The sequence below is a fragment of the Hypanus sabinus genome, chromosome 8 (assembly GCF_030144855.1).
Source record: "Hypanus sabinus isolate sHypSab1 chromosome 8, sHypSab1.hap1, whole genome shotgun sequence".
NCBI classification, from domain to species: Eukaryota; Metazoa; Chordata; class Chondrichthyes; order Myliobatiformes; family Dasyatidae; genus Hypanus; species Hypanus sabinus.
The window spans coordinates 112,732,494-112,746,314 of record NC_082713.1 but is presented as its reverse complement, the minus strand read 5'-3'; the positions used below and the strand labels follow the sequence as shown (position 1 = coordinate 112,746,314).

Sequence of the window (13,821 nt, the reverse complement as noted above, 5' to 3'; positions counted from 1 at the left end):
AACGAATTAGGCTTCACCAATGTCTTATACAACTTCAACCAAAGTTCCCAACTCCTGTTCTCAGCATTTTGATTTCTGAAGGCCAATGTGCCAAAGGCTCTCTTTACGACCCTGTGTGCCTGTGAGGCCACTTTCAAGGGATTATGGGACAAAAGCTCCATTTGACAGGTTTTTACCCAGTCACCCACTGTATGTTTATTATGTTGCCCACACCAAACTGCTATGTTCTACTGTTGCGAGACAATTTAGTAATCAAGTGGGAAGTTAAAGTTGAGGCTATGTATGTCAGCCATTATGTTACTGGTTGGCTCAAGTGGACAAATACCCCACTTCTGTTCCCATCTTTAATTTCCCAACAGGCCAGACAACATCCTTGCAAAAAGGTCAGTGGTTTTAGTAACGTGTAGTAAGGGACAGCAATTGGCCAATTACCACAAGAAAGCAACATCCATCATCTCCTCTCTTTGCTGCCCCAAGTCCCACACCACCAGGTTCAGAAACAGATATTACCTTACAACTATCATCACTGTGGCCATCACTGAATTGTGGCTGAAAAAAGGTCATAGTTGGGAGTTAAACATCAAAAGGACAGGCAGGAAGGCATAGGCGGTGGTGTGGTTCTGTTGATAAGAGATGGAAAGAGGTGATAGAGGGTCAGAGAACGTCAAATCTGTGTGGCTGGAGCTAAGAAACTGCAAGGGTAAAAAAACCATTATGGGAATCATATATGGGCCTCCAAACAGTAGCCTAGAGGTGGAGTTGAGATTGCAAAGGGAGCTGGGAAAGGCATGTAATAAGGATAACGTACCAATTGTAATGGGGGACTTCAATATGCAATGGGATTGGGAAAATCTGGTTGGTGTTGGATCGCAAGAGAGGGAATTTGTTGAATGCCTACGTGATGGCTTCTCAGAGCCTACTCAGGGAAAGGTTATCTTTCATTGGGTGTTGTGTAGTAACCCTGGTTTTACTTGTCAGCTTAATGTAAAGAAACTCTTAATATGATTAATAATATTAAGCGATCATAATATGATTGAATTCATACTGCAATTTGAGAGGGAGAAGCACAAGTCAGATGTATCAGTATCACAATGGAGTAAAGGGAATTACAGAGGCATGAGAGAGGAGCTTGCCCAGGTGGATCGGAGGGTGATACTGGCAGGGATGACAGCAGAGCAGAGGTGTCTGAAGTTTCAGGGAATAGGTCACAAGGCATAGGATAGATATGTCCCACAGAAGAGGTAGTTCTCACATGGCAGGGGTAGGCAACCATGGCTGACAAGGGAAGTTGAGGACAGCATAAAAGCTAAGGGAAGGGCATATAAGGTAGCAAAAGGTAGTGGGAAATTGGATGATTGGGAATCTTTTAAAATCCAACAAAAGGCAAAACCTTTTAAAAAAGCTGTGAGAAGGGAAGGGATGAAATATGAAAGCAAATTAGCTGATAATATAGCAGATACTAAAAGTTTTTTCAGTTACATAAAGAATAAAAGGGAGGTGAGAGATGATATTGGACCGCTGGAAAATGATGCTGGTGAGGTAGTAATGGGGGATAAAGAAACAGCAGATGAAGTTAATGAGTACTTTGCTTCAGTCATTACTGTGGAAGACACTAGCACTGTGCCAGAGGTCCATGAGTGTCAGGGAGCAGGAGTGAGGGCCATTGCTATTACAAAGGAAAAAGTGCTAGGCAAACTCAAAGGTCTTAAGGTGAATAATTCACCTGGACCAGATGGACTACATCACAGAGTCCTGAGAGAGGTTGCTGAAGAGATAGCAGATGCATTGGTCATGATCTTTCAAGAATCACTTGATTCTAGCATGGTCCTGGAGGAGTGGAGATTGCAAATGTCGCTCCACTCTTTAAGAAGGGAGGAAGACAGAAGAGAGGAAATTATAGGCCAGTTAGCCTAACCTCAGTGGTTGGGAAAGTGTTGGAGTCTATTATTATGGATGAGGTTTCGGGGTTACTTGGAGACTAATGATGAAATAAGTCAAAGTCAGCATGGTTTCTATAGAGGGAAATCTTGCCTGACAAGTCTGTTTATGTTCTTTGAGGAAGTAACAAACAAGGTGGACAAAGGAGAGGTAGTGAATGTCCTTTACTTGGATTTTCAGAAGGCATTTGATAAGGTGCCACACATGGGGCTGCTTAACAAGATAAGATGCTGTGGCGATACAGGAAAGGTACCGGCACGGATAGCGGAATGGCTGACAGGCAGCGAGTGAGAATAAAGGAGACCTTTTCTGGTTGGCTGCCACTGACTAGCAGTGTTCCTCAGGGGTCAGTATTGGGTCCACTACTTTTCACATTGTTTGTCAATGCTTTGGATAATGGAATTGATGGTTTTGTGGCAAAGTTTGTGGATGATACGAAGATAGGTGCAGGGGTAGGTAGTGCTGAGGAAGCAGTGTGATTGCAGCAGGACTTAGACAAGTTGGAAGAATGGGCAAAAAAGTGGCAGATAGAATACAGTGTTGGGAAATGTATGATAATGTATTCTGGTAAAAGGAACAATAGTGTCGATTATTATCTAAATGGAGAGAAAATTCAAACATCAGAAATGCAAAGGGACTTAGGAGTCCTTGACCAAGACTCCCAGAAAGTTTATTCACAGGTTGAGTCTGTGGAAAAGAAAGCAAATACAATGTTGACAAGTATCTCAAGTGGAATAAAATATAAAAGTAAGGACATAAAACTGAAGCTTTATAAGACACTAGTCAGGCAGCACTTCAAGTATTGTCAACAGTTTTGGGCCCTTATCTCAGAAAGGATGTATTTCCTTTGGAGGGAGTCCAGAAGAGGTTCACGAGAATGATTCCGAAAATTAAGGGGTTAACATATGTGGAGCATTTGGCAGCTTTGGGCATGTACTCACTGGAATTTAGAAAAATGCGTGGGGATCTCATTGAAACCTCATTGAAAGAACTAGACAAGGTGAACGTGGAGAGGATGTTCCCTCTGGTGGAGGTGTACAGAACGAGAGGGCACAGCCTCAAAATTGAGAGGCGGCCTTTTAGAACAGAAGTAAGGAAGAATTTTTTTAGCCAAAGAGTGGTGAATCTGTGGAATGCTCTGCCAAAGACTGCAGTGGAGGCCAAGACCATGGGTATATTTAAAGTGGAAGTTGATAGATTCCTGATCGGTTGGGGCGTCAAGGGATATGGTGAGAGGGCAGGTGTATGGGGTTGAATAGAATCCAGGATCAGCCATGATAAAATGGCAGAGTAGACTCAATGGGCTGAATGGCCTAATTCTGCTCTTTTATCTTATGTTATTATCGGGCTCCTGAATCAGTGTGGTTAACTTCACTCATCTCAAAACTGAATGGATCCCACAACCTATGGAATCACTTTCAAGGACTCTTTAATGCTCTTTAGTGGCAAAGTTTGCCTTCTTTTGCACATTGGTTGTTTGTCCATCTGTGTTTAATGTAAAGTTTTTCATAAATTCTATTTCTTTATTTTCCTATAAACACCTGCAAGAAAATTAATTTCAAGGTAGTATATAGTAAAATCTATGCCCTATGGACCGGTTGGTGCTTACCGACCACAATACTCTCTAAGCCAGTTCCGATTACCCATATTTGGCCCCAGTCGCTTTAAACCTTTTCTATCCATGACAAGGATAAACTTTATTCGCCATATATTTGGAATTTGTTGTAGTGTGTTAGCGCGATATGCAGTCAAACAACATTCAACAATTATACAGAATAAAGAATTATATAAACATAAAGTTAAATATGGATATTGAATAAAATATGCATAGATCCATATAAATGTGCATAAATACTGAGGCTGTATTGAAGCAACTAGGCCCAGGTCCGAAAGCAAGGAACAATCTGAGGTCTGACTGATTTAAGTGCCAGGCCAGACTGAAAAGGTCAGGGTGTTTTGGCCAGAGCCGATGGACAAGTCTGGTGTTCAGCTTGCTGCTCCACAATGTTTACTTATCTCTGAGGCCGCGGCCAGCAACTAACAGGCTCCTGGACCAGCTGCAATGATGGCTGGTTTTGTGACTGTGGACTCACTTTTGCAAACTTTGGTTTGGAATATTATTTGCTTACTTTTATTGTTTGCACAATTTGATTTTTTTTTCTCTGCTCATTGGGTGTTTGACAGTCTTTTTTAAAAGTGGATTCTATTGGGTTCCTTTGCTTTGTGGCTGTCTATAAGGAGACGAATCTCAAGGTTGTATATTCATACTTTGATAATAAATGTACTTTGAACTTTGTACTGTGAAATATCAGCATGTATTTACAATTTAAAATAGCATTATAAAAAGTGTTCACAATGCATCAGAATGACTGAGGTAATAGAGGGGGCACAGTGTACTAACTAGGGTAGTTAATCAGACTAATTGCCGAGGTGAAGAAATTTTTAAGAACTAACCAAGCTACTCTCTTCTGCCTACACAATGTCCATGTCCTTCATTTTCCTCACACATCCATGAGTCTATCTAACTGTCTCTGCCTTGACTAACCCCAGGCAGCACATTCCAGGGATCCACCATTCCCTGTGTAAAAAACTTGCCTCTGACTTCTCCTTTGAAATTACCCCTTCTTAAATGCATCCTCTCTGATATTAGTCATTTCATCCTTAAGCAAAAGATACTGTCTGTCTACTTTATCTGTGCCTCTCATAATCTTATAAGTCTCTATCAGTTCTCTCTTAGGCCTTCAGTGCTCCAGAGGAAACAACCCATGGATAGACATATCAGAATGGGAATGGGACATGGAATTAAAATGTGTGGCCACTGATATGTCTGATATGTCTATCCATGGCCTCCTCTACTGTCAAGATGAGGCCACCCTCAAGTTGCAGGAGCAACACCTTATATTCCGTCTGGGTAGCCTCCAACCTGATGGCATGAACATTGACATCTCTAACTTCCGTTAATGCCCCTCCTCCCCTTCTTACTCCTTCCCTTATTTATTTATTTATTCCCCCCCCCCACCCCTTTTATACTCTCTCCCCTTTTTTTCTCTCTCTCTGCCCCTCTCACAATCACTTTTTGCCTGTTCTCCATCTGCCTCTGGTGCACGCCTCCCCCTTTCTTTCTCCCTAGGCCTCCCGTCCCATGATCCTTTCCCTTCTCCAGCTCTGTATCACTTTTGCCAATCACCTTTCCAGCTCTTAGCTTCACCCCTCACCCTCCGGTCTTCTCCTATCAATTTGGATTTCCCCTCCCCCTCCTACTTTCAAATCTCTTACTATCTTTTCTTTCAGTCAGTCCTGTCGAAGGGTCTCGGCCTGAAACATCAACTGTGCTTCTCCCTATAGATGCTGCCTGGCCTGCTGCGTTCCACCAGCATTTTGTGCATATTGTTTAAATTTCCAGCATCTGCAGATTTCTTCATGTAAAGGTTTGAAATTGTAACTCTTGTTAATCTTTTGCCCTGCACGTCGTCAAAGAAAATTGATTGGCCTCATTGCCACATCTCCACAAAAAAACCTTATTGACAAACTCACCCTTCCTCTATGCTGGAGCATTTGCCTACACACTCATGGTCATAGACCCAGTGTGAGACTGAACCAACATCACTGACTCAGAGACATGAGGTACCACGAACTGAACCACAACAGGGATGTAATCACAGACTGTTATTAACACTGCAGCGTACAGTTTGGGGAAAGATTTATGATCTAATGTCCTCTGCCTTCTTGTCTGTCTGAACTGAGTGAGCAATTGAAAGAAGTCTAGCCCACAGATCTATTCCAGTTAGAATGAGCTGTAGAAAGTAGAAAAGAAAATAGTGTGCTGCCTTCCTTACCACACGTTCTCCACCTGCTGTCGCTCACCCTTTAGTCAACATCCAGAATGACCTCATCACCATTAGGAATCTGTTCTACCGTCTAAAAATGCATATAACATCAAAATCAAAGTCAAAGTCAAAAAGTAAACTTATTATCAAAGAGTATATAGCGTATGGCAATACATACCACATTGAGGTTAATCTAATTGCAGACACGTACAGGAAAATAAAGAAATACAATAGAATTTACAAAAAAAACAATTTATAAACAAAGGCTGACAAACAACCAATGTGCAAAAGAAGGCAAATCGCTCAAATTTTAAAATAAATGAAAAATACCAAGAACAAGAATTTTTAGAGACATTAATAATGAATCTACAGCATGGGTTCCCAACCTCCGGTGCCCACACCCCCAGGGGGTGCGAGATGGAATTTCAGGGGTTGCGATAAAGAGTGGCTTGTGTCCTTGAGTGACGAGTCACCAGTCATCACTCAGCCAGCTGCCAGTGTGCCTAGAGAACTGGTAGTAATGTTTGTCCCAAGCACACTCCAGTCTCCCACTGCCCGAATCGAGAGAGGCGTAAACTCACTCCAGTTTCCCACTGCCCGGCCTGGGAGTTACACCTCACAGTTGAGGATTCTCATCAGTGTTACCTGGGAGTTAGACCTCAGAGTTGAGGATTCTCATCAATTTACTGTTTACAATTTTTTCTGAATAAATTAGAATCTAATTGCTCAATTTATATTTGCATTTTATGCACTGAATTAAAAGCTTATTTTTTAAATTTCAATTTGTTCACCCACAGTATTGTACATGGTTCAATTTGTGGTTCAAAAATTAGAAATTAGACTTCTTCATCTTCAAATGTGATATTACTTTTGTAGGGAGGCAAACATTAATCAAACATTTCCTAGGGGTGTGGGGCATAGAAAAGGTTGGGAACCACTGTACTATAGGTTGTGGAATCAGTTCAGTGTTGAGGTGAGTGAAGTTATCCACATTGGCCCAGGAGCTTGATGGTTGTAGGGTAATAACCTGGTGGTATGGGACCGAAGGCTCCTTACCTCCTGCCTGATGGTAGTAATGAGAAGCGAGCGTTCATGGATAGTGGGGGTCCTTGATTGGGGTTCTATTCCCTTCGCTGTCTGTACCTTCCCCGTCTGACTGCATGAGCTTCCTCTGGTCCCCCCCCCACCCCCACCATTCCAAAAATGTTAAGGTGAGGTTTAGTGGAGTTGTGGGCACAAAAGCCCTGAAAAACAAAACATTCAGTGTTCAGAAATTCAGGAGCACCTATGGATGGAATCAGAAGGTCGATGTTTCAGGTAGAGATAATATAATAACATCATTTTATATGTTTCTTTAAGACCCCCTTTCGTGGTTCTGAATTCCAGTTAGTTTAGGTGACTCAATCTCTCCTCATGATTAACCATCTCATCTCAAGCTCTTCTACAGCACCTCCAAGCCAGTATCTTTCTTGCAGTAAGGAGACCAGAACTGCCACATTACTCCAGGTGCAGCCTCACCAGTACCCTGTACAGTTGCAGCGTAACCTCCCTGCTCTTAAATTCAATCTCTCTGGCAATGAAGACCAACGTTCCATGTGCTTTCTTGATAGCCTGCTGCACCTGCAAACCGGCCTTTTGTGATTCATGCAAATGGGATGTCAGAAAGATTCCAAATCGTCAACGAAGTTCAAAGAATCAGAACTATTTACAGATTTCCTTTAAGGTTAAACAGTGATGAAGACTGCAGGCTGCAGGCAAGAAACGACAACTAGAATGAACTGGCAGGAGATCAGAGAAGATATTGAAGTTTACCAAAACTGTACGACTTGTATATGACCAGGATGAAGAAGTGAGCACTACCCACCCTGTAAACGACCTTTTCCAAAGCACTTTCTGGAAAGCACTGACAGGGTTATTAAAAAGAAACCTTCACACCATCACAGAAGTTTCTTCCCACTGGCAGTTAATCTGATCAACCATTCCAGGTAGCTCCCACAACCCCTCTCTATCTGTTACCCCATCACTGCACTGCATTGTAAACGACAGAGTTTCTCTTGTCCTCACCACCACCCCATGAGCACCTGCATCCAATACATCATTCTCTGCCACTTCTGCCATTGCCAAAGGGACCGTCAAATGCACCTTTGCCTCCCCTCCACTCTCCACTTTCTGCAAGGGTCACTCCCTCCATGACTCCCTTGTACATTCATCCCTTCCCACTGATCTCCCTCCCAGCACTTACTCCTGGCAAGCAGCAGAAGTGCCACACTTGCCCCCTCACCTATTCCCTCACCTCCATTCCAGGTCCCAAACTGTCCTTCCAGGCTGGGGCTGTCTACTGTATCTGGTGCTCCCGGTGCGGGCTCCTCTACGTCGATAAGACCCGACATAGTTCGGGGGACTGCTCTATCAAGAACCTCCACTCCATTCACCAAAAGTGGAACTTCCCAGTGGCCCAACGTTTTAATTCAGAGTCCCATTTCCATTCTGACATGTCAGTCAGGCCTTCTCTTCTACCATGATGAAACCACTCTCAGGTTGGAGGAGCAACTCCTCATATTCTGCCTGGGTAGCCTCCAACCTGATGGCAGATACAACAATTTCTCCAGCTTCCGATAATTATTCCCCCCTGCCCTTCACTCTTCTTCATTTACCCACTCTTGCCTCTTACCTTTCCTTCTCAGCTGCCTATCATCTCCCCCGGTGCCTCTATTTCTTCCCTTTCTCTCATAATCCATTCTCCTCTCCCAACAGATTCATTCTTCTCCAGCCCTTTGCCTCTTTCCACCTAACACCTCTCAGCTTCTTACTTCACCCCCCTCCCTCATCCACCTGGCTTCACCTATCATCTTCTAGCTTGTCATCCTCCCCTCCCCACCCTTTTATTCTGTCATCTTCCTATTTCCTTTACAGTCCCAGTGAAGGGTCTCGGCCTGAAACATCAATTGTTCATTCATTTCCATAGATGCTGCCTGACCTGCTGAGTTCCTCCAGCATTTTGTATGTGTTGGTCTGAATTCCTAGCATCTGCAGAATCTGTATTGTTTAACTCTTTAACCCACTTTTTATGCAATGTAAGTATATGATGTACTTATGTATATTTCATTCCCTATCTGTATTTTAACCTCTAACTTTATATTTTATATAATTCTTTACGATTGTTGTCGATTTCTGTTGCCACAGGAAATACCTAATACGTGTAACCCTCAGGTTTGGCCGGAGGTGTTAGTCTGGGGATGACAGTCTCCAGCCCCGCCAAACGTATGAAATCCGAGGAGCAAAACCTCTTGTTTGTGTGGATGCTGTGTGATGTGTTCCCCTGTTACAAATCAGTACCATGACAGTACACCATATGCAATTATATGATTTAGCTTTATAATTCTTAATTTGACCAGAGGGTTAGTAAAGAAAAACAAAAAGAAAAGGGCCAATTGTAATGAAACAGTCTAATATGCACGTTGGAGTTCATGGTTTCCCATCCATTAGTCCTCCATCGATTTCCCCCGGGCATCATTGACTCCTGACCCCATTCCAAGTCCACACAGTCCTGCAGTCTACAACCTCTCCACTCCGACATCTCCTCGCTCCATCTTCCGCCGAACAAAAGACCTCGAACAATTTGCTCTCAGGCACACAACAAGGAAAAAAAACACTCCCTTCGTTGGACGGTGCACATTCCAAAGCCCCGTTATCTCTAGTTATAACCCAAACATGGCTGTCACAGAGAAACCATTACATTAGAAGTGAAACCTTTCCCAGGACATTACACATGCATGTTGAAGCAGAAACATTCTGTTCTGACACACAAATTCTAACGCTGATTAATTCCAGACACATATGCCTCCTCCTCTTCAATGCAGGAGTAAAATTTCAACCCTTTGATGATCATTCCTGTACTGTTGACAACTACAATGCTGTTGGATACAGAAGAACTTTGGTACAACTTAATAACTGCTTCCATTGTGACTGTGTTGGGTGACATTGTCTCAGATGACACGCAACGAGCCAATGGCTTTCCACATGCAGAGTGCTAAGCGATGACATCACTGTGCAGCTGTTGGCAGTGACCTCATTGGGTTGGAGTTCTTGTCTTTGTCTCTGCTGTTGGAGAGCTTGTATGGGGTGACCCAAATGCTCCTGCCCTCAACAGTGCCACCTTCCAGAGGGTAACAGCCAGAACGGTTTAAAAATCTTTCCAGCAGATAAAAAGAAAGAACTGCATTTCGATAGCACCATTCACAGCCGCTGTCCCCCAGAGAGGCTTCAGCTCAGGAAGCTGTTGCAGCCAATTTAAGCACAGCAATATCTCACAGGGTGATGTCTCTTCGGGTCCCAATAAAAACGGGTCATCTGCTGCCATCTTCAAACCCCTCATGATGTCCTGTTGGAAGAGAGTAACAGCTGGTCTGAAATCTGTCAGTGCACAGCTCAATCTAGACATCAGTTCTAATTAATCAGAATCAGAATCAGGTTTATTATCACTGATATGTGTCATGAAGTTTCTTGTTTTGCAGCAGCAGAGCAGTGCAATACATAAAAATATTACTATAAATTACAATAAGAAATATATGAAAAAAAGCACTGAAAAAGAGGGCAAAATAGTGAGGTAGAGTTCATGGGTTCATGGACCATTTAGTTATCTGATTGAGGAGGCACATGCCCCCTTCTCATTGCTGCCTCCAAAAGGAGGTGCAGGAGTCTGAAGGCACAATCTCAACATTTTATGAACAGTTTCTTCCCCTCCACCATCAGATTACTGAACGGTCCATGAACCTGTCTATTCCTCATTTGACCATTGGTTTACTTTATCTTATTTGTAACTTAATTTTTTACATATTCCACTGGACAGCTGCTACAAAAACAACACACTTCACAAAATAGTTCATAGTTCAATAGTTCCATTTAATATCAGAGGATGTATACAATATATAACCTGAAATTCTTGTTCTTCACAGATATCCACAAAAACAGAAGAGTGTCCCAAAGAATGAGTGAGAGTAAAAACAGAAGCCCAAAGCCCCCCACTACCCCCACGCACAAGCAGCAGCAAAGCATTGACCCTCCCCCGCCCCACTTACTTCAGCAAAACACTTCAACACCCTCCAACCGCCAAACAAGCAGCAGCAAAGCTCGCAAGAGAGACCATGGCCTGCAATACAACAAAAACTAATCGTTCACCCAACAAATCAACATTCCACAGGCTCACTCTCTCCCTAATAGAGGGGCTGAGTGGACACTCATACAGCAAGAGGGAAGGCATAAACAACCCACTGATTTACGGTACTAAAGTCTGCCGCGTCACTTTTTAACCATTCTCTGATTCGACGATCGGCAACAGACTCTGTCCCGCTAATGAAAGGCAGACAGAGAGCGCATCGTTTGCTGAGTGCGGAACCCCCTACAGCTGATTCGCGGTTCTTGATGTTCCATTCTCTCTCGTGACTCTTTGGTCAGTGCACTGGCATAGAATCGGCTCCATCAGTGATAATAAACCTCATTCTGATTCTGATTTTTTCCGAAGCCTGGTGTTGGACAATAATGACTCTTGCCTGATGATAATTTAACCCTTGGCATTGTGGATGACTACTGGCCACAGTCACACACCAGCCTTCACCGAGGTCACTGAAACAGATGATCAGATGTTCGTCATCGTCCTGTCTGTGGAAAACTGTGCATGAGTTGGCTGCAACTGTTCCTACCTGACCACAGTTGAGCATGAGCAACTGGTTGTAAAGGATGTCATTAAATCTCAGAGTCACAGAGTTCTAGAGTCACTGAGTCCCGGAGTCCCTGCGACACAGAGACCCAGACACCCAGTGTCACTAAATCCCAGAGTCCCAGAGTCACAGAGACCCAGAGACCCAGATTCCCAGAGTCACAGAGACCCAGAGTCACAGAGACCCAGAGACCCAGTCCCAGAGACACAGAGACCCAGACACCCAGACACCCAGAGTCACTAAATCCCAGAGACCCAGAGATCCAGAGTCGCAGTCACAGAGACCCAGAGTCACAGAGACACAGACCCAGAGACCCAGAGTCCCAGAGTCACAGAGACCCAGAGTCACAGAGACACAGCCCCAGAGACCCAGAGTCCCAGAGTCACAGAGACCCAGACCCTGTCACAGAGATCCAGAGATCCAGTCCCAGAGTCACAGAGACACAGAGACCCAGACACCCAGAGTCACAGAGACCCAGAGACCCAGACACCCAGAGTCACAGAGACCCAGAGACCCAGAGTCAGAGTGTCATGTCACAGAGTCAGGAATTTGTCGACTCAGGGAGTTAAAGAGCCGTAGACAATGTAGACACTAAATACACAGAAACAGATCCTTTGCTTCACATCCTTACTGTACCAGTCCTCACTAATGCCATTTCATTCTCCCCGTATGTTGGACGGCCTGGAATGTATGCACTGGAAATGTCCCTTCCAATTGGTCAGGACCGCTGATTTTCTTCATTAGAATTTGAGGGATTTCTTACTGCGTGGCCAACCTCAGCATTTATGTTTGTGTCTGGGTGTCCCTGGAGGAAGAACATGGTCTGTTCATTGGCCCATGGACCAACGGACACCACACATCCTGGATGAGGATGGGAACATTTTAATTTAGTTATCAGAATAATTGATTTTAGTATTTAGTAGATGAAACAAACTTTTTCAGCAAGAACAATAGGCATAGAGATGGAGGTGAGGTTGATCTATACCTCTCACTGCCTCAGTAAAACAGCCAGAATAAGCAAAGACCCCACACACCCCTTGCCTCTCCCATCAGGCGGATGATCCAGCATCAGGCTCAGATTTAGGTATTGCGTGTTCATGGAATGAGTCATTTGCACTAACGACTAGCACACAAGGAAGGACACCACCACACATTCTAACAACAGCAAAACAATTGAAAGCACACACCTACTGTGATAAGGCTATTGAAAGTTTCCTTAGTCCACCCGACAGGCTCTTCACCTCACAATCTACCTTGGTTTAATCTTGTTTACCTGCATTTCACTTTCCCTGTCGCTGTTACACTTTATTCTGCATTCTGTTATTGTTTTACCTTGTCCTACCTCAATGCACCAGGGAATCATCTGATCTGTATGATCAGTATGCAAGACAGCTTTTTCACTGCATCTCATGTGTGACAATAAGGAACCAATTCCATGCTTTGCAAACATTTACATTTTCATTCTCGAGACGACCTACCCTCGGGTTAGTGTCTGTGCCTGCACGGAAGTGGGAGGGAGGAATGGGGCTTGCTTTGCTGTCCTTTTGTTGTCTGTTCTGTTCCGATTTACTCGTTCTGTGTTGCTCTGCTGAGCGTTATGGACACACTATGCTGGTGCCGGAGATGTGGGGTGACACTTGCGGGCTGCCCCCAGTACACCCTCAGGTGCGATGATTGTTAACGCAAACTGTACGTCCGATGTGCGTGTGACAAATAAACTTGAATCCTGAAAGTCAGGATATCTGTTTTGCCCCACAACGAGATCCGTCACCCACCACGTTCAAGAACCTCACTGATCTGTGTGGCCGGGCATTGCCCATTCTCATTGCATCTCCCTGAGCTTGTTAGGCTCCTGGCGTAGAGGGTCACTTTCTTCAGAGAATGCCAGTTCTGAAGGTCATTTCTCAAACTGGGACATCTGGTCTGTCCAATGCCCTTTTGAGAAAGAGACATTATATCTTCACCCAATCTCATCTCCAGTCCTCTAGTGTTGTAACTGCGTCCCAGTTCCTGGTTGACGTGGCCTCACAAGGCCACCCAGAGTGAGGGAAAGTGCAAAGCCCACATTCTGGGAGCAAACAATTAAAAGAAACCTGCCTTTGCTAAAGATATTTCAGCTGGAATACATAGAAGACAGAACAATACAGCTCGAGAACTGGCTCCGCCTGTGACTGAAAGAAACTACAGAGAGCTGTGGACATAGATCAGACCATCACGGAAGCCAGCCCCTCCTCTGTGGACTCTGTCTATATTTCTCACTGCCTCAGTAAAGCCGGCAGAGTAATCAAAGATCAAATCCACCCCAAACATTCTGATAGAAAAGTCTGAATGCACACGCC

General features: G+C 44.1%; 1 long non-coding RNA gene across 1 annotated transcript; it reads right to left on the bottom strand.

Annotated features, from left to right (window-relative positions):
- Positions 1–9,118: 9,118 nt before the first annotated feature.
- LOC132397793 (uncharacterized) lies at positions 9,119–12,780 on the bottom strand. The gene is made up of 2 exons (XR_009513451.1): positions 12,670–12,780; positions 9,119–10,146 (listed from the first exon to the last, which is right to left on the bottom strand). It is a non-coding gene; the product is annotated as an uncharacterized LOC132397793 (long non-coding RNA).
- Between the last annotated feature and the right edge of the window lie 1,041 nt (positions 12,781–13,821).